This window comes from Dasypus novemcinctus, chromosome X (genome assembly GCF_030445035.2).
Source record: "Dasypus novemcinctus isolate mDasNov1 chromosome X, mDasNov1.1.hap2, whole genome shotgun sequence".
Classification (NCBI taxonomy): domain Eukaryota; kingdom Metazoa; phylum Chordata; class Mammalia; order Cingulata; family Dasypodidae; genus Dasypus; species Dasypus novemcinctus.
The window spans coordinates 159,498,972-159,521,082 of record NC_080704.1 but is presented as its reverse complement, the minus strand read 5'-3'; positions in this window follow the sequence as shown (position 1 = coordinate 159,521,082).

Sequence of the window (22,111 nt, the reverse complement as noted above, 5' to 3'; positions counted from 1 at the left end):
AGGGGGACTGGGCATAACCATCCCAGAGTCCACAGGATGGAGGAATGGAGTTTGGATTAGAGTGGACTTATTGGTGTTCTGCTGGGGAACTGTTGTGATTAATAAGGGAAGAAATTGTAGTAGTGATGTGGAGAGGGTGGCCACGGTGGCTGCTGATGGTAGGGAGACAGAAGAAGAGATATGGTATGGGGGCATTTTCAGGATTTGGAGTTGTCCTAGGTGGTGCTGCAGGGATGGATGCTGGACGTTGTGTGTCCTGTCGTGGCCCACTTGGTGGACTGGGGGAGAGTGTGGACTACAATGTGGACCACCATCCATGTGGTGCAGCAGTGCTCCAGAATGTATTCGCCAGGTGCAGTGAATGTGCCACAGTAATGGAAGAGGTTGTTGATATGAGAGGGTGGGGTGAGTGGAGTGCGGGGTATATGGGGACCTCATATTTTTTTAATGTAACATTTAAAAGAAAATAAAGGGAAACGGACTTTGGCCCAGTGGTTAGGGCGTCCATCTACCACATGGGAGGTCCGCGGTTCAAGCCCCGGGCCTCCTTGACCCTCGTGGAGCTGGCCCATGCGCAGTGCTGATGCGCACAAGAAGTGCCGTGCCACACAGGGGTGTCCCCCGCGTAGGGGAACCCCACACGCAAGGAGTGCACCCATAAGGAGAGCCGCCCAGCACGAAGGAGGGAGCAACCTGCCGAGGAATGGCGCCGCCCACACTTCCCGTGCTGCTGACGACAACAGAAGCGGGCAAAGAAACAAGACGCAGCAAAAAGACACAGAAAACAGACAACTGGTGGAGGGGAGGGGAATTAAATAAATAAAAATAAATCTTTAAAAATAAAAAATAAAAAATAAAAGAAAATAAAAAAGAAGAAAAAACAAAACAAAACAAAACAAAAATCCTAGCTTGGAAATGCCAAAATATGACATGAGTTGGGTTGCTACCTGAATCTGTGCTCCCGCAAATTGCAATTCTAAGTCTGCAAATAAATGCCTTTATTGCCTTGCAGCTTAATTAGTTATTTCTAGGTTTACAATTTCCTTCCTTAGTAAGATCCTGGTGACTAATGGGATATTTCAATACAGAACCAAGGCCAAATTTTAAGTGAGAAACACATTTAATGAACACAACTTTCCTAAAAAGTGGAGGTCCATTTGTGTACCACCAGAAGCTTTCAAGGTGTGGGGTATCATTGATGGGGGATGCATGGTGGGAGGGAGTCTTCCAGGGCATGCACATAGGGTATATAGCTATGTTTGGATGTTCATTGGGTATTGACATCATGGGTAGAGTTTCACACAACAACTGAGGGAGTACTGAGTTCCATCCTGGGGAGCTGTCACATTCCCAATGGAAAAGCAAAAATCCCCCAAGTGCAAGGGCAAAGACCACTGAAAAAGGTTGGTCCAATGATGGGCCCTTGATACTGATGACTATGCTTATGAGCCTGTGTGCTTGAAATTTCAACTAGGCCTAGAGATTCATAGTGCCTAAGAGTTACCTCCTGAGAGCCTCCATGTTGCCCAGTGTGGCCACTCTCTAAGCCAAACACAGCATACAAATGAATTACCTTCCCCCCAACATGGGACATGACTCCCAGGGATGAGCCTCCCTGGCACCAAGGGATTACTACCAAGCACCAGCTGGTGGAAGAAACTAGAAAAAGACCTCGAATAAAAGGGGGAAATGGTAAAGACAAGTGAGTTTATATGACTAAGAGACTTCAAAATGAGTCAGGAAGTCATCAGAGGGGTCAAGCTTATGCCCATCTCAGCAGGATCTCAGAGACAGCCAAAGTAGATACAACACCAGGCAGTGGTGCTCCTAAGGGCTTGAAAACACACAGGTCCTACAATCATGGCAGATAGTTTTGGAGTTCAATGCCTTGCCAGTGGGTCCTACTTTGGAATTTGTGCTCCTGAGTGTGATGGAGTTGAACTCAAATGTGACTTCTCTACACATGCCTCTTCTGTCACTTTTACTGAATGTGTGGTTGGTGCTGGGGTTGGTGTATGCTTAGGAGACTTTAATCTCTGGACTTTGCATATGCCACCTGGGCCCTGAGCATCAGCAGAGTTGCAACACCTACTCTCCAGTTCGTTGGACTTACCCAGGTCTGCTAACAAGGAGGTGAGGATGGTCAACCACCACACCAAGGAACCAAGAGAGTCTACGACTGCAAGCAGGAGAATCCCATCCATTAGCCATGTGGGATCTAAGCCCCCTCTCGATTTAGAGGTGGGGAGGGCATCGCCATCCCAGGGTCCTCAGAATGGAGGAATAAAATATGAATTAGAGTGGACATATTAGTATTCTACTATAGAATTATAGCAATGGAAGTAATTATACCATAGTTGTGGAGACAGTGGCCACAGGAGTTGCTGAAGGCAGGGAGAGGGAAAAAGAGGTGTGATGTGGGGGCATTTTCGGGACTTGGGTTTGTCCTGAATAATATTGCAGGGACAGATACAGAACATTATATATCCTGCCATAACCCACTGAATGAACTGGGGTAGAGTGTAAACTACCATGTAAACTATAATCCATGCTCTGTAACATGGCTCCAAAATGTTCATCAAACGCAGTGAATGTACCACACTAATGAAAGAAGTTGTTGATGTGGGAGGAGTTGGAGGTGTGGGGTGTGGGGTATATGGGAGCCTCTTATATTTTAAAAATTAACATTTTGTGTGATCTATGTATATTTTTTAAAAGGGTAATAAAAAATAATAAAGTTTTTTAAAAAGACTAACTTGGACTGTGAAACTAAGACAAGGATTTATTAATTCCCCGTCCCCTTCCCCAAATGATATTAAAAGTTCCAATTTGGAACTTAGGGTTATTTCAATACACAACAGAATCAAACCACATTCCACAGTGTCCCTCTGCTTCATTTTGCCTACTCTAATAACTACCATTATTACTGATTAAGTCTATGGTAGCTCTTTACAACCCTATCCCCATCCCCACCATGATCGTGAAGCCCAAGGACACAATTATAAGATTTTCCAGTGCTTTGAACATAGCAGGTGCTTAGTGAATGTTGCTACTAATGAAGGAAATAATATAGGAAAAACAAAGAAAATAGAAAAGGGGATGGAGGAAGGTGAATGCAGGTTGAAAGAGAGAAGAGAGCAAAAAACTTATTGGACAGGTGCTTCTGAACTTCCCCATGAGCTATACAAAGCTATGGGTTTCTTCAATTATTCCACTGATTGGAAACTGTATAACAAAGTGGAGTTTGTCCTCTCTTTCCAGAGAGGTTAGCCTTAAGTTAGTGGATAATGACTCAAGGACTTCTAATCCTATGTTTATATACTAGCATCTAAGAAACTGTCTCTTCCTGGCAGTGATGATGATTGATGGTCTGCAATGCTGTGAACCAGAGCCTCACTGCCCTGAGATGGACTCCTTACTCAGTAGCTTTGTAAAATGTTTTTCTCTCTTTATTTTTTAAAAAATGTTACATTCAAAAAATGTAAGAGTTCCCCATATACCCCCCACCCCCCTCACCCCACTCCTCCCACACCAACAACCTCTTTCATCATCGTGGCACATTCATTGCATTTGGTGAATACATTTTGGAGCACTGCTGCACCACATGGATAATGGTTTACATTGTAGTTTACACTCTCCCCCAGGCCACCCAGTGGGCCATGGCAGGACATACAGTGTACAGCATCTGTCCCTGCAGTACCACCCAGGACAACTCCAAGTCCTGAAAATGCCCCCACATATCTCTTCTTCTCTCTCTCTACCCTCAGCAGTTACTGTGGCCACTTTCTCCACATCAATGCTACCATTTCTTCTATTACTAATCACAATAGTTCCATAGTAGAATATCAGTAAGTCCATTCTAATGCATACTGTATTCCTCCATCCTGTGGACCCTGGGATGGTTATGACCACTCCACCTTTATATCGAGAGGGGGCTAGGATTCCACATGAATGATGGATGCAATTCTCCTGCTTGCAGTTGTAGACACTCTTGGCTTTTAACATTCCAGTGGGAATTCAGATTGAAATTCAAATAAGAAAAGAATGTTGGGAAGCGGATGTGACTCAACCAGTTGGGCATCTGCTTACCACATGGGATGTCCAGGGTTCAGATCTTGATGCCTCTTAAAAGAATGTGAGCAGACACCATCCCTGCTGCAACAAGCTAGATGCCTCCCCTACCACAAAAAAAAAAGCTAGACACTTCCCGGGCCACAAAGACAATCTAGATGCTGCCTCTACTGCAACTAGCAGATGCCACAAGCCAGCAGACACCACAGTCTGCAGGAAGCAATGTGGCTTAGACTATTGGGCACTCGCCTCTCATGTGGGAGATCTTGGGTTTGGTTCCTGGTGTCTCTTGGAGAAGGTGAGCAACCAATGAGCAGACAGATAAGAGAAACATCAGAGGGAGGGGAGGGATAACTAATGTAAGCAAATAAATCTCTTTTTTTTATGTAAAAGTCAAAATCAGCTCTTTGGAAAAATTCCATCCTTCTTCAGGAGAATGTTATGTTAATTTATTATGTATTGCCTTAAAGCTCTGCTACCCAAATTTAAATTTTGCTCTAGAAAAACAACCATTCTGTTGGTGAGGTGGTCTTTCACTCTTTAAGGTGTAATGATAAGTGACATTAAATTATAAAGAACAGGTGCATTCAATAGATAAGTTTATTCAATTCCTACATCATTCTTGCTAATAATAACTCTGAAAATAGCAGGGCCAGAAAAATTATGAACGTTTCATTTTTGAATGGCTTTCAACAATTGACTTGATATTTCATAATGAAGCAAAAGTCTGAAAAATATTTCCCAATGAGTAAATGGCTAGCAAATGTTTTGCTTGTGATGTATTTCATTTTCATGCAAATTATTGTTTTGAAATGTTCTTCTGATGAAAAAGATATTCTTTAAAATAAGGGAAAAATAAACTGCAACTAACTAACATTTAAATCCACAATTGTCAAATGGAGCTGAGAGTCAAAATGCATGCAGTAAATATATATTTTTTTCATGTCCTGTGAACTGACTCAGTGAAGTACAATAGGAAAAGCAACTAGGAAGCAAACAACTTGGGCCTTGTCTGGACTCTGCCACCCACTTGCTATATAAGCAAATCGAGTGGCCTTAGCTTCTTCATCTGTGTCATTGAGGATAATAGTATATTCTAGGCTTACCCTACTGTACTATTGTGTAAACCAGTTAACATACCGTATGTGGAAAGACTTTGTGAACTGCGGAATGCTATACACCTGAAGAGTTATATCTAAGATTTTTGCAAACTGTACAGTACCATGCACACAAGGACTTTAGAAATTGTAGGTGATCTTTCTTCATCACCAATAAGCAAGGCCTTTCAAAGGTGGAAGGAATCCTGAACCAGTTTCTTTATACTCATTTCCATTTTTTGAAGTCTTATATATATTAAAAATTAAGAAAAGTCAAAACATTTATAAAAATCGGAGTGCTTTTAAAATTGGTAACATACACATAATAGGCTTGTATGCATAACCTCTTTTGGAGAAATGTGGAAAGCGTATCTCTGAGGCCATTCAAAAATGTCAGATCTTAGTCAAATGGATCTCCTGGCCACCACCTGATAATAGGCCCTACCCATGAGTTATTATATAAGCGTAATGCCTGGTGCTTTTATCCTAATGACTTTCTCTTCTTAAGGTTCAGAATAAGTGAAATGGAAATCAGATCAGTTTTCCTTTGCGCCAGTGAACAAATAGACCAGACACATACGCCAAGTTCATGAGAAGGACTAGAAATGTGGAGCTGAATTGAAGAGAATGAGGGCATCCAGAAAGTCTAATCAAATATCAGAATACTCTTTAGTTTTTCCTACCATGATTCTTAAAAAAAATAAAAAGGCATCCCACAAACCATTTTGTATCTTTGAAGGAACCCAACTTTCTGGAGAGAAAAAAAAATCACATTCAGAACTGTGATTCAGTCCAGGGTGGTATCATTCAGAGGAACATAGCTCAGCAACCAAATTCATTTCAAAAAGTAATTCTGCACTTATATCTTTTGAAAAGGACTAAAAGGGCTAAAAATTCCTCACCCAAAGAACATCTTTAAAAGTCCCTATCTTCATTTCTCCCGTGTCCTACAGCAGTTCAACGCATTCTCAACTCTTTAAGAGCCATGTTCTCAGGCGCTTTTCTAGTCCTTTCCTCCCCTATACCAAATCCATTTTGTCCCTGGCTTCGGGTTGCCAGATAAAACACGGGATGACCAGTTAAATTGGAATTTCGATAAACTATCACTAATTTTTAGTATGAATATGTCCCATGCATTATTTAGGACAAACATATAGTAAAATATTATCTGTTGTTTATCAGAAAATCCAGTTTAGCTAGGCGTCTTATGTTTATTTTTATTTGTGATAGGGCAACCCTAACCTGTACCCCAGAATGGCCACCAGGACTATGCTCCCACCTACTGACCCAACTCTACCAACACATGTCCAGAGACTCTGGGGGCTCCATGTCCCCTAGTTTGCTCTTGCTCACAGTAGAGGAAAAGGCACAAACTCTCTTGGAAAGTGGAATTACTCTCTCTTTTTTGTTATCACAAAGTAACCTCTTAGATTATTTCCTATAAATAATATTCTGTAACTCATTAGCTATCATTGGAGTTGAACACATAAAGGTTGGAGAAAAACCCCACAGGGATATGCAAGAGAACTGAGGTTAGAGAAACCTTGATCAAATTTGGCCAGATAAGAATACTAACTAGATATTTGGTGATAAGAATAAATTGTTATTACATTTTTGGTGTGATAATGGTATTTTGATTCTGTTTTATAAACAGAACCCTTATCTTTTAAAGATACATACTGAAGTAGTTATGGAGAACATGGTATGGTATTTAGGATTTGCTTTAAAATAATTCAGTGGCGGGGGTGGAGGTGGGGAGAATGAGTATATGGGGATTCGCTTTATTATTTTCTCTACTTTAGAATATGCTTGACTTTTCAAAAATAAAAATGTTTTATTTAAATTAAGCCAATTTATCATTTACATAGGATCTTTCTTAGAATACTATGCTGGAAACAGATCTGCATCACTATGACACCTTAGAGAGAATGGGCCTTCTTAAAGAAAACTTGAGAACAGTGATTGATCTGAAACTAATCAGGGCCAAAATAAGCACCTCATTTGGCCTTTCCAGTTGAACATGGGTTTAATTTTTTTGATACTAGGATTTTCACAATGGACTATGCAGCAGCCAGTCAAAAGCTTGTGTGCAAAAGCCTCCAATCATTGTTCACATTTAGAAAGCAAAATTTTAATGAAATCCTTGGTGGGTAGAACCTGTTAATGCCATAGCCCCTGGGTTCCACTGAATTTCTCCCAAAGTGTCTGTGTACGGTTGTGTGGAAACAGTTTCTCGTCAAAAGTGCTACTTAGTTGGATTCCTAAATTACATCACTGCCATCTCAGTCCTCTATTTTTAGGAAGAAAATTTTTTTTGCCATGATGAACATCCAGGGGAAAAGCCAAATCCTGACAGCTGCAGAGGCAGGTTTAGCCCTGAATAAAATGTACCTAGAAATATTACACAAGCTGCATACAGAAATCTCTCTCCTCAACTAGCTAGGCAAACTTTATTTTATCTGACTATAGCGTCTTTTTTTCTATTTGCTTAGCCATACCCCCTCCCCAACAGTTTTGGCAGTTTTAACAGAATGATAGAAACACCAACAGAAGGAGGAAAAAAATACGTCAAGTTAATGTTTGGCTATTGTGATTAGTAATGGAAGAAATGGTAGCATTGATGTGGAGAAAGTGGCCACAGTAGAGTTGTCCTGGGTGGTACTGCAGGGACAGATGCTGGACATTGTATGTCCTGCCATGACCCACTGGGTGGACTAGGGGAGAGTGTAAACTACAACGTAAACCATTATCCATGTGGTACAGCAGTGCTCCAAAATATATTCACCAAATGCAATGAATGTGACACGATGATGAAAGAGGTTGTTGATGTGGGAGGAGTGGGGTGAGGGGGGTGGGGGGTATATGGGGACCTCTTACGTTTTTTGAATGTAACATTTAAAAATTAAATAGAGAGAAAAAAGAAACAGTTAAAAATAATAATAATTATAAAAAAGAGAACATCAGTGCAGAGCAGCAGTGCTCCAAGATGTATTCACCAAATGCAATGAATGTGCCACAATGATGAAAGAGGTTGTTGATGTGGGAGAGGGATGGGGTGGGGTGGGGTGTATATGGGAACCTCTTAAACTTCTTAATGCAACATTTTTTGTAATATATATATATATCTTTTTAAAAAGACAATAAAATAATAACTCTATAGTAGAATAAAAAAATTAAGGTTTGGGTGGATTTCTTTAAATATGCATTTTAAAAAATGTAAATAATTAAAAATACCGTTGTTTATAGACATAGTACTAATAGGCAGGGATTTGTTTTCATTCAATTCAACTGTAGTATTTATTGAATAACACCTACATGTCAAGCACTGAGTTCTGGAGTATTTTTGAAACAGGCTTGATATATATAATAAGAAAATAAGTTAATGGTGAATTGTAAATTATCAGGTGTCTTCTACAGATTGTATGGGAAGTAAGAACCATTGGATTTTACTTATTTTACTGTCTGTGTATCCCTTATTGGGATGGACTTGGAAACCTTGTTAGCAGCTTGGGTGGGTTTGTCAGTTTCTTGGCAAACTTGCCTTTGTTTATGACTGCACAATATCAAAAGATGTGGATGAAAACTGAAATGTTGGCATATTTGTTTATTGGTTCTATTAACAAGATTAGAATGTGTATGGAAGGAACATACTATGGTGATGAGAGCACAGACCTCGGAGTTGGACATACCTAATTTGGATTTCCTATTCTGCCAACTAACTACATGTTTGACCCCAGAGAAAGTTACTCAACCTTGATGAAACTTTGGTTCCCTCATCAACACAAGAGGGATAATTATACAGATTTTGTAAGATCATTGGGAGGATCAAACATCTTTAAAGATTCCTTCATACATGCTGCTGTTTCTACCCAGAATTCCTTTCTTACCTCTTCTATACCTTAGTAAAAGCTACATCATACTTTGCCAGCCTAAAATCAAAGGCATTTACCTTCAAAAGTCAAAATAATGACTCCAAGCACCCATTTTGTCACTGTTAGAGATCCTTTGCTCCACCCCAGGTGCACTCCTACTAGGATAATCCCACTTCTCATTTCTGGAAGCTCCCACCTGACCTCTTAACTTGCAGATTTGATATGCGCCCTTAACACTACAGAATGCAAGCAACTCCTTGTGGCAGTTGTAGAATTCTCTAGTGTCAAGGGTTCTCATGCCAAGGACTACAATTCAAGGTTCAGGAAGTCCAAAGAGACTTGCCACCATGACTACCACAAAATCATCTGCATTGTTACTATCAAGGCATTTTGTCAGCCAAACCCAGTTTTTCCAGATACCTTGTAGAAAATGCAAATTTGCTGTCCTAGACACATTGTTGAATACAAGCCATCCTACATATCAGTTACTGTTCCTGTCTATCACTGTGGTGGCTTCACTGCTCCTCTTGCAGTAACCTTCCATGGTTTGGAAAAGGAAAGTAGAAGAAAGTCTCTCCCTTAACATTATGATAGCTATGGCATTTCAACATCTCTTCCTATTGCCTGGGCTCCCCAAATCTGAGCCTTTTCTTTTATATGAATATAGCCTTTTATACAGAAGTGTGCATATAGTGCAAGGCCAGGAACAGTTTTCAGACTCCCAATATATTGTGCTACAAGAAGCATCTCCCTTCAAAAAGAGCCTAGATCACCAGTCCGTACTCCACCTTCTCCCATGGTGAATTAATCCTTAAGGGACATTCGGTCTTGGTTTCTGCTCACTGATCTCAGATGGGGCCATGTTATCTCAAACATGAAAGATGTTCTAATAATACTGATTGTTAAAAGAGAAAGGCATTGGGGTCTTCATCCCTTACTTGCCGGGGGGTTTCTTGCTCCTAAAACAAATTCGCTTGTACTTTCCTTATCAAGCTAAAATTTCATACACCAAAGGTTACTGAGGTGAGACAGTCTTTGTTCCTCCAGAACTTGTCCTGGTATAGCTAGATAACACCTATTTCTCCTTTAAAACTTAGCTCTAGGGTTACATTCTTCAGGGAACCTTCCTTGGCCATCCCACTGCCTGAACGCTCTTCTTCAGTGTGCTACTGTGGAAACTTTTGTATGCCTATCATATCACCGATCAGATTAAACTGCAGAATTCTTTGTTAACCTGCCTTCTCCTCCATGAGACCATGCGATCTGTTAGAACATAGATTTTGCCTATTTAGCACTGCATTCTCAGCTTCTAGCACATCACCTAGCATGCAGTGGGTCCTTGGAAATGACAGACTCTTCTCCACAAATTCAAACATTAATTTGGTTTGCTTTTATAGCCACCCCTCAGAGAATTATAAGGTTGCTCTACCCAAGAGTTTCCTTTAAGAAATTGCTGCATTATCAATATCTTTCCTGCCTTTACTTTCTCCTTAGAATGTCAAGAAACATTTTGGGGACAATTTGATCCAATCTTTTAAGGCTATGTCTAGAAAAAAGTTTTTTAAAAAAGGATCAATTCGTGATTTAGTCAAGTGTCAAACTTAGTCATGTTAATACAATATATTTTGAAGTTCTAACTTCAAAAGCCATAATATACTACATTTTAAGGAGATCCCAATTTCATCTCATCTTCCTCTCAAGCTGTTAGCCTCCAAGATACAAGGTTAAGCTTGTTTTATTGTTTAGTAAAAATGGAAGTTGACAACTGTATCCATATTAATCACATTAATGAGAAATTGTGGAACAAGCAGTAACGAGACCACTCTCTCCCTCATTGTGAAGACATAATGGGCCCAAGGAACCCTGATTGTTCCTTCTGTGATCCCCCTGCAGTGTATAATTAGGAAATCGGCACCAGAAGAAGATTGGCTTTCCTAAGTTAAAGTGCAAAATTTTAGGCGAATTCCTTCATTAGGCAAATTTCTTGAGAAACAACAGTCATAATTCTTCAGTCATCTCACTTTAACGGATACAGAGATCTTTTCCCCTAACAGCTCCAGAAGGAAATATGTCTATATTAGAGACCCATAGACCCTCTGCAGTGAGGCCAGAGTCACAGAAACATTGGAGTCAGAGGACTTGTGGCCAGACAAGAATGAAAGGCAGCAGAGTAGAGCACAGAATGTCTCCAACTTTTCCACACTAGTTACCCCTGACGGGGGCAAACTTTAATATATGACTTTGAGATCTCATATCCTATCTTTTAAATTCATGCAGATCATGCATTTTGGTCAATAACATATTGATATTTGTTTTAAATTTTAAAGATTTATCTATTTTTGCTTCTTCCAAATCTTCGTACAAAATTGAGACAATAATAATGATGAATAAAATAATACACTGGGATAATGATAGCTAATATTTAATGTGTGTTTACTATGGCTAGGCACTATTTTAAGTGCTTCAGCAGGATCAACACATACTTAAAACATCCATTTTACAAATGACGAACTAAGATTCAGAGAGATGAAACAATTTCCCTTAGTTCTCAAAGCTAGGACATGGTGGAACTGGAAAGAGGCATCATATTTATTCAGTGGTTTCATGTATCTTCAGAAGGCAGGTACTCCAGTTCGAGAAGCACTTCGTAGTGGAAAGAAAATTGTACTAAGAGCCAGCAAACTGAATGTCAGTCACTTTCTGTAAGATTTTTGAGCATTAATTTCCACTTGTGAAAATGAAAGTATAAAAATAGATTTCTCTAAGGTTTTCCCAGAGCTAATCTGTTTTTTTAATTCCAAGTTTTCACACTAAGTAATAAACTATGGGAAATGGAAATGAATGAAAGTCCACTCTTATGGTTTCACCATTATTCCTTTTAATTTTCAATGAAGAAAACTGGTGACTTTTAGTGCTCTTACAATAATAATCAAGATCTTTCTCAAACACAACTGTTGAGTCCTCTCTAGACTAGAGGTCAGCAGCCTTTTCCTATAAAGGGCCAGATGGTAAGTATTGTAGCAAAAAAGCATCCCATATGTAAAGGAATAGGCAAAGCTGGGATTCAATAAAAAATTTTTTTTAATATTTATTTCTCTCCCCTACCCCCCAACCCGCCCCCCCCATTGTCTGCTCTGTGTCCATTTGCTGCGTGTTCTTCTTTGTCCACTTCTGTTGTTGTCAGTGGCACGGGAATCTGTGTTTCTTTTTGTTGCGTCATCTTGTGTGTCAGCTCTCCGTGTATGCAGCACCATTCCTGGGAAGGCTGCACTTTCTTTTGCGCTGGGCGGCTTTCTTTATGGGAGCGCACTCCTTGCGCATGGGGCTCCCCTACATGCGGGACACCCCTGCATGGCAGAGCACTCCTTGTGCGCATCAGCACTGCACGTGGGCCAGCTCCACATGGGTCAAGGAGGCCCGGGGTTTGAACCGCAGACCTCCCATGTGGTAGACGGATGCCCTATCCACTGGGCCAAGGCTGCTTCCCATCAATAAAACTTTAGAAAAACAAGTTTGGAGCTGGATTTGACCAATGGGCTGTAGTTTGTGGACCCTTGCTTTAGACAAAGAATTATGTGGGCCTGGGCTATGCTCTTAGCCAGTTTAGATGAATCAAGTCATTGTGATATCCTATATACATAGTGTTATACGGCTGACTTGGTGCTTATTAAAAATGGTGATTTATTTTTAAATGCTCTAGTATAAACACATGGATGCATATGAATATGTAAGTTAACATTAAATCTAATTTGGTTAACATATGACGTTTACACACATCAGGGCAGCTTAGTGAGTAGTTGGCATTAGATGTATCAGTAGTCTATACTCCAAAGTGGGCCAGAGCAAGTACTTCAAATATTATTATCTAAGTCTATGCCAGACTCTGTTAAATGGCATAAAAGGCAAAATGATATCATTGGCAAAATGAGTGTTCTAAACATGTGATTGAATAGCAAGATTGTATTCATACACTCTGGCTTAAATGACCATGTTCTAATAACCCCTGAAGAATATTATCCTAAGCTTTGAACCTCATTTGGTCCAGTCACTCTATAAAAGGAGGACCATTCTTACTGTCAGGATATCATAGTGTAGGCTGTGAGAAAACCTGTTATGCATGATAATTGATAGAGTGCCTGAAGGTACATTCAGGAGAGAATCCACACTAGTAATTTCAACATGGACAACTTAATATAAAGAATTGGGAGTAGATGTGGCTCAAGGAGTTGAGCACCTGCCTTCCACATGGGATGTCCTGAGTTTGTTTCCTGGTGACTCTTACAGAAGACAAACAAACAACGAGCAGATATCAAGCAAAAACAAAGGGCAAGCAACAAACAAAAACAATGAGCAGACAATGAGAAAAAACAATGAGTAGACAACAAACAAAACTAAAAATGAGCAGGGAGTGGGTGTAGCTCAAGCAGTTGAGCACCCACCTCTCACATGGGAGGTCTGAGTTTGGTTCCTAGTGTTCTTAAATTGAAAAAAAAGAATTGTTAATTAGGTAAAAGGTCGTTAACTATTAAAGAGGTAAAAGACAATTCCAAGGTATACAGAGGTAGCAAATACTGAAATTGGTTACTATACCTAGGGCTGAGGGAAAAATAAACAAGGAAAAAAGTTAGAAACTTAGAGAGCAACTACAAGGTTGACATTCAGATTTCTGAGGAGAGATGTTGGCTGCCTTGGGAACATATTGCACTTCTATGATAATGAAGAAATTTAGGGGGCTACTTGCTGGGGTACTGTGAGTGCTGCAACCACTGAGGTGACAGAAAGTTGCCAGAGGGTGCTTGCCTCTGAAGTGCAAGAGCAGCCTGCTGCTGTGGCAATGAAGCAATTTGCCAGAGGGACCCCACTGATGAACCATGAATCCTGATGGGACTTCCCACAAAGTTAACTGCCTGCTACCACAGAGAAAAGAGCACTCTAAGAGAAGAATCCCTTTTTCCAACTCCAGCCCTCCTGTCCTTTCCCTCCACCGTCCTCTAGTGACAGGAAAGTGAAATGTAGCCCATGGGGGCAAATACCAGACTCACAAAGTAGGCAAAGAAACGTGGGTTTGGAGCTGAAAGGCAATAAATAACTCATTGGCTGGGTGCCCAAGGACACAGTGGGATTTTACCAAGTCCTCAGGAACAGGTGGTAGGACAATTTGGGCCTGCTTGCTTATTAATGTTTGTCCATTCCTGTGATTTGCTTTCTTTAAACCTCTCTACCACCTGGTGGAAGGGTTATGGGGGTTCCAATTTTCCAAAACGAATCTAAACCCCCTCTTGATGTAGAGGGGGACTGGACATAGCCATCCCAGGTCCACAAGATGGAGGAATAGAGTATGGATTAAAGTGGACTTACTGGTGTTCTGTTGGGGAAATACTGTGATTAGTAAGGGAAGAAATTGTAGTAGTGATGTGGAGAGAGTGGCCACGGTGGCTGCTGATGGTCGGGAGAGGGAAGAAGAGATATGGTGTGGGGGCATTTTCAGGATTTGGCGTTGTCCTAAGTGGTGCTGCAGGGATGGATGCTGGACGTTGTGTGTCCTGTCATGGCCCACTGGGTGGACTGGGGGAGAGTGTGGGCTACAATGTGGACCCCTGTCCATGTGCTGTAGAGGTTCTCCAGAATGTATTCGCCGGGTGCAGTGGATGTGCCACAATCATGGAAGAGTTTGTTGAAGTGGGAGGGGTGGTGTGGGCAGGGTGGGGGGTATATGGGGACCTCATTTTTTTAAATGTAACATTTAAAAGAGAATAAAGAAAAAAAATTAAATTAAAAAAATTTTCCAAAACGACCTGATAATTTTTGAACTACCAAATTACTTTATGTCAATGTGCAACACCTTGATTTAGATCTCAGCATTCATCTACAAATTGTGTGAATTTGGACAAGACACTTGATCACTGTGAGCCTCAAAGTTCCCTTGATCCCTTGTGTGTAAAGAAAAGATAGTTTCTACCAAGCAGGTTTAACATGAAAATTAAATGATTTAAGTCCCCAGTTGTAGCAGTTTGATATTATTGATGAATTCCAAAAATAGATATTGGATTATGTTTGTAATCTGATCTGTACCTGGGCATGATTGAGTTATGATTAGGGTGTTGAGTCCCCACTCCTTGATGGGTGGGGACTCACAGATAAAAGGCTTGACAAAGAACAAAGCTGGGGGTTCTTAATGTTGGAGTTTTGATGTTGGAGTTTGATGCTAAAGTCTTAAGCTGGAGCTCTGGGGAAAGGGGAAAGAGACATAGCCGTTCGCCTGATAGTCTACAACTGACCTTGTGGAGAGAGGCAAAGCCTCTTAGAGAGCCTCATAGTCTATAGCTGTCCTTGTGGAGAAAACAGGAGCTGAGCCCAGAGGAACCCAGGAAGCCTGAACCCTCACAGACGTCGGCAGTCATCTTGCTTCAACACGGGAAAATAGACTTTGGTGAGGGAAGTAACTTATGCTTTATGCCCTGGTATCTGTGAACTCCTACCCCAAATAAATACCCTTCATAAAAATCAACCAACTTCTGTTATTTTGCATCAGCACCCCTTGGCTGGCTAATACACTGGTATGTAGTAAATGCTCAATGAATGGTAGTTGTCATTATTAAATAACCATTCTCTTATTGAGTTCAAAATATGCTCCAGGCAATGATTTTAAAATTTATATGGAAGGACAAAGTTTCTAGAATAACTAAAATAGTGCTGGAAAAAAAGAATAAAGTTGTAAGACCTACACTACCCAGTTTTAAGATACATTATAAAGTTACAATAATCAAAGCAGTGTGATACTCATGAAAGAAAGATATATATATCACTGGAGCAGAATAGAGAACACAGAAATAGACCCACACAGATATAGCCGGCTAATTTTTTACAAAGTACGAAGGCAATTCAGTGAAGAAAGGACAGTCTTTTCAACATATGGTTCTGGAACAAAAAGTGGACATTCATACACAAACATAGACAAATGAACTTAGACACAGTACTTATGCATTATACAAAAATTAACTCAAATGGATGATGGAATTAATGTAATACATAAACCTATAAAACTTCTAAAAGAAAATACAGGAGAAAATCTGCATAACCTTAGGTTTGGGAATGAGTTTTAGATACAACATCAAAAGCACAATCAATGAAAAAATGGATTTTCTCAAAATTACAAATTAAAGTTTAGAATCAAAATTTAAAACTTTTAATTTCCAAGAATACAAAACTGGTTCAATATTGGAAAATCATTCATTATAATCCACCATATTAACAAGCTGAAGAAGAAAAATCACACAATCATATCAATCATTCCATAAAAAGCATTTGATAGAATTAAAAAACTATTCATGATAAAACATTCTGAAAAATAGGAATAGAAGGGAACTTCCTCAACTTGATAAAGAGGACCTAGAGATAACTTTATACTTGATGATGAAAGACTGAATATTTTTCCCCCAAAATTAGAAACAAGGCAAGGATATCTGCTCTCACCACACTTACTCTATATAGTCTGGGAAATTCTAGCCAGGGCAATAAGGCAAGTAAATGAAATAAAAGATGAGAAAAGGCTTACAGATCAGAAAAGATAAAATAAAAATGTCCCTATTTGGAGATAACACAATTGTCTACATAGAAAACTCCCAGGAATCTACAAAACAAAGAACAACAAAATCTCCTAGAACTAATAAGTGATTTCAGCAAGATCACAGGACCATGATAAGCCTACAAAAATCAATTGTATATGTATATACTGACATTGATTATACGGACAACAAAAGTAAAACCACAATAGCATTTAAAATTGGTCAAAAAAGAGAAATACGTGCAAATTTAGCAAAATGTGTACAAACCATGGTGAAATTATGAAGAGTTGATCATAGAAATTTTAAAAAGATCTAAATAAATAGAGAGACATATCATTTTCATGGATTAAAAGATTCAACATACTAGTAAGATGTCAAGTTTCCTCCAATTTCCATACATGATTAACACAGTTCTTATCAAAATCCCAGCAAGGTTTTTGCAGATACATAAAATATTATTCTTAAATTTGTATGAAAGATTGAAAGAGCTAGAACAGCTAAAACAATTTTGAAAAATAATAAAGTGGGAGGAATCAATCTATCCAATTTAAAAAATTTTATATGGTCAGAGTAATAAAGATTGTATGGTATTGCAGAATAGAAACATAGATCAGTGGAACAGAATAGAGAAACTAGAAATAGACCTACAAAAATATGCCCAACAGATTTTTTATAAATGTGCAATAGCAATTGAGTGGAAGTATGCTAGCCTTTTCAACAAGTGGTGCTGGAGCAAATGCCTATCTATAGGTCAAAATTTAAAAAAAAAAGGATCATGGAAAACATAAAAACAATCTAACATAAAAGTGTAAATCTTTTAGAAAAAGACATAGAAGAATTTCTTCAGGATCTAGGGTTAGGACAAGAGTTCTCAGACTTGATACAAAACCACAATCCATAAAAAGAAAATTTGATAAATTGGCCTTCCACAAAATAAAAACTGATGCACTAAATGAACTGTTAAGAGGATGAAAAGACAAGCTACAGATTGGAAGAAAATATCTGCAGACCCCATAGCCTACAAAGGACTAGTATATAGAATATATAAAGAAATCTCAAACACAACAGTTAAAAAAAGAACAATCTAATTAAATTGTCCAGAACACATGGACAGTCATTTTACTAAAGAAATTATATATATATATATATATATATATATATATATATATAAGAGAGAGACATAGAGAGAGAAAATATGCATATGAAAAGATGTCCCATATTTTTGTCTATTAGGGAAGTGGAAAAGAGATATCACAACACTCTTATCAAAATGGCTAAAGTAAAAATGAGTGACAAAACCAAATGTTGGTGATGTAGAGAAACTGGACCACTCATACATTTCTGGTGATAATGTAAAATGATACAGCCACTCTGGAAAAGTTAATTTCTTTAAAAATGCAACATGCAGCTACCATATAACTTACCAATTATACCCTTGTATACTTATCCTAGAGGAAAACAAAACTTATGCTTACACAAAAACCTGTAAATGAATGTTTATACAAACTTACTTTATTACCCCTGTATTAGTCAGGGTTCTCTGAGGAAACAGAACCTACAGGGGAGACCCAAAATTGTATCATATGTTATTAAATTGTCTCATGTGACTGTGGGGATGCACAAGTTCAAATTCTACAAAGTACACTACAAATCAAGGAATCTGATGAAGGTCCTTGAGTTCACAGGAGAAGCTGGCTGTCTGAAGTAGAGGTGGGGATTCTCCCTCTGAATGCTGAAATCACTTTTCTTTTTAATGCCTTCAACTGATTGGATGAGACGTAACTCATTGCTGATGGCAATCTCCTTAGTTGATTGTAGATGTAATCAGCCATCTATGCAATCACCTCACTGATGATTATTGGACTTACCCCAGCCAGGTAACAGGAAGGTGAAGAAGGTCAACCACCACACCAGGGAGCCAAAAGTGCCTACAACTGCAAGCAGGAGAATTACATCCATCATCCATGTGAAATCTAAACCCCCTCTTGATATAAAGGTGGAGTGCACATAACCATCCCAGGGACCACAGGATGGAGGAATAGAGTATGGATTAGAGCAGACATACTGATATTCTATTCTGGAACTATTGTGACTAGTAATGGAAGAAAATATAGCATTGATTTGGAGAAGGGGGTCATGGTAGCTGCTGAGGAAAGGGTACTTTTCCCTGGAGAGAGAAGGGTACTGTAGGGACAGATGCTGGACATTGTATATCCTGCCATGGCCCACTTGGTGGCCTGGGGGAAAGTGTAAAGTATAATGTAAACTATTATCCATGTGGTGCAGCAGGGCTCCTAAATGTATTCACCAAATGCAATGAATGTCCCATGATTGTTGATATGGGAGGGGTGGGTGAGGGGGGTAGGGGGTATACAGGGACCTCATTTTTTTTAATGTAACACTAAAAAAATAAATAGAGACAAAAAAATCCATGAAATGCCCTTGTATTACAATTAGTCCAGTAATTGTTTGACCAAACAACTGGGCACCATTACCTGACCCAATTGAAATATTCATAATGCCCCTAACAGGAAGCAACCCAGATTTCCTTTCAGTGAGTGAATGGTTAAACAAACTGTGGTACTGATAGACACAACAAACTGGATGACTCTCCAGATAAGCTTTTTTTTTTAAAGATATTTTAAAAATTTATTTCTCCCCCCTCCTCCCCCCCCATTGTCTGCTCTCTGTGTCCACTCGCTGTGTGTTCTTCTGTGTTCGCTTGTATTCTTGTTAGCAGCACTGGGAATTTGTGTCTCTTTTTGTTGCATCATCTTGCTGCATCAGCTCTCTGTGTGTGTGGTGCCACTCCTGGGCAAGCTGTACTTTTTTCGCGCTGGGCAACTCTCCTTACAGGGTGCACTCCTAGTGCATGGGCTCTACTACACAGGGGACACCCCTATATGGCAGGGCACTCCTTGCACACATCAGCACTGTGCGTGGGCCAGTTCCACACAGGTCAGGAGGCCCTGAGTTTGAACCTTGGACCTCCCATGTGGTAGGTGGATGCTCTATCTGTTGAGCCAAATCTGCTTTCCCAGATAATGTTTAATGAAAAAATAATCCCCAAGTTTAGATACTGTATAATCCCATTCATATAAAATTCTTGAAATGACAAAATTATAGAAATGGAGGACAGATTAGTGGTTCCTAGGGGTGGGGTCAGAAGGGAAATGGATGTGGCTATAAAAAGAAAAAAGGAGGGATCTTGCAATGATAAAAATATTCTCTATCTTGATTGAATCAATTTCAGTATCCTCGTTTTGAGTTTGTAGTATAGTTTGGAAGATGATACCAGTGGGGGTAACTGAGTAAAGCTTACATAGGATCTCTCCCTGCTATTTCTTACAACTGCATATGAATCTACAATTATCTTAAAATTTAAAAGTTCTTTTAAAAAAATCTTTTGCTCTGTGAAAGATGCTATTAAGAGAATGCAAAGACAAATCACAGACTGAGAGGAAAATGCATATTAAATAAAGTTCTAGTGTCCAGAATATATAAACAATTCTTTAAAAATCAACAGTGGGAAAATAAACATCCCAACTTAAAAATGGACAAATGATGTGAACAGATATGCCACCAAAGAAGATATCTGGATGGCAAATAAGCATATGAAAATTCATATGCTCAAAGTTAGTAGTCATTAGGGAAAATTCAAATGAAAACCACAATGATAGACCCCCTACTTATCTACTAAAATAGCTAAAATAAAATAAATCTGACAATACGGAATGTCCTGACAATGCAGAACAATAGGAATGTCCATGCATTGCTGGTGGAAATGAAAACTTGTACAGCCACTCTGGAAAATAATTTGGCAGTTTATTATGAAGTTATATATATACACTTACCATATGAAGTAGCAATCCCTTCCTAGGTATTCACCCAAGTGAATTAAAGACTTGGCCCAGTAGATAGGTCGTCCGCCTACCACATGGGAGGTCCGCGGTTCAAACCCTGGGCCTCCTTGACCCATGTGGAGCTGGCCCACACACAGTGCTGATGCATGAAAGGAGTACTGTGCCACACAAAGGGTGCCCCCGCGTAGGGGAGCCTCACGCACAAGGAGTGTGCCCCATAAGGATAGCCGCCCAGCATGAGAAAAAGTGCAGCCCGCCCAAGAATGGCGCCACACACATGGAGAGCTGACAAAGCAAGATGATGCAACAAAAAGAGACACAACTTCCCATGCTGCTGACAACAACAGAAGTGGACAAAAGAAGAACAAATGGACAGAGAGAACAGCCAAATGGGGGGCGGGGAAGGGGAGAGAAACAAATAAAAATACAAATCTTTAAAAAAATTATGTTCATACAAAAAACATGCAAATGTGTATAGCAACTTTATTTAATATTGTTAGAAATAGGAAACAATCAAAATGTCCTTCAAACAGTGAATGGATAAACAAACTGTGGGAAGTCCATACAACAGAATACTATTCAGCGGTTTAAAATGTATCAAGTGTTGATTTACACAGCAACATGGATGAATCTTAAATGCATTCTTCTAAGTGAAAAATGCTAGATCCAAATGTTGAAAAGACCAAACTGTTGGGAAAGAAAACAATTCAGTGGTTCTCAGAAGTTTGCAGGTGGTAGAGAAATTCACTAAAAAAGGGCCACATACCCACTGGGTGGAAGGAGGGAGAGTGTGGGCTATGATGTGGACCATTGACCATGAGGTGCAGTGGTGCTCAGAGATGTATTCACCAAGTGCAATGAAATGTCTCATGATGATGGAGGAGATTGTTGCTATGGGGGGAGGAGTGGGGTGAGGGGGGTAGGGGTATATGGGGACCTCATATTTTTTTAATGTAATATTAAAAATATAAATAAAGACAGAAAAAGGGCTACATAAATGAATATTTAGGATGATGGAATTGTAACTGGATTTTGTCTAGGTTCTTGACTATGCTGCAGAAAGGAATTTCAGGAGCATATTGGGGGGAAGCAGACTTGGCCCAGTGGTTAGGACATCCATCTACCACATGGGAGGTCCGCAGTTCAAACACTGGGCCTCCTTGACCTGTGTGGAGCTGGCCCACGCACAGTGCTGATGCACGTAAGGAGTGCCCTATCACATAGGGGTGCCCCCACGTAGGGGAGCCCCCCACACAAGGAGTGAGCCCCATAAGGAGAGCCGCTCAGCTTGAAAGTTCAACCTGCCCAGGAATGGTGCCACACACACAGAGAGCTGACGCAGCAAGTTGACGCAACAAAAAGAAACAGATTCCTGTGTCGCTGACAACAACAGAAGTAGACAAAGAAGAACACGCAGCAAATAGACACAGAGAACAGACAACTGGGGCGGGGTGGGAAGGGGAGAGAAATGAAAAATAAATTTTAAAAAAAGCATATTGGGTTAGTTAGGCCAGTAATTTATTAAGGTATGAAGGGAATAGAAATGGGAGAAAATAACAGATCATGGTCCCAGGTAAAGAGGAAGGGGCTGAAAAGTGATAAAGTGGACTGATTTACAGACTACAATTTCCCATTATAGGTGA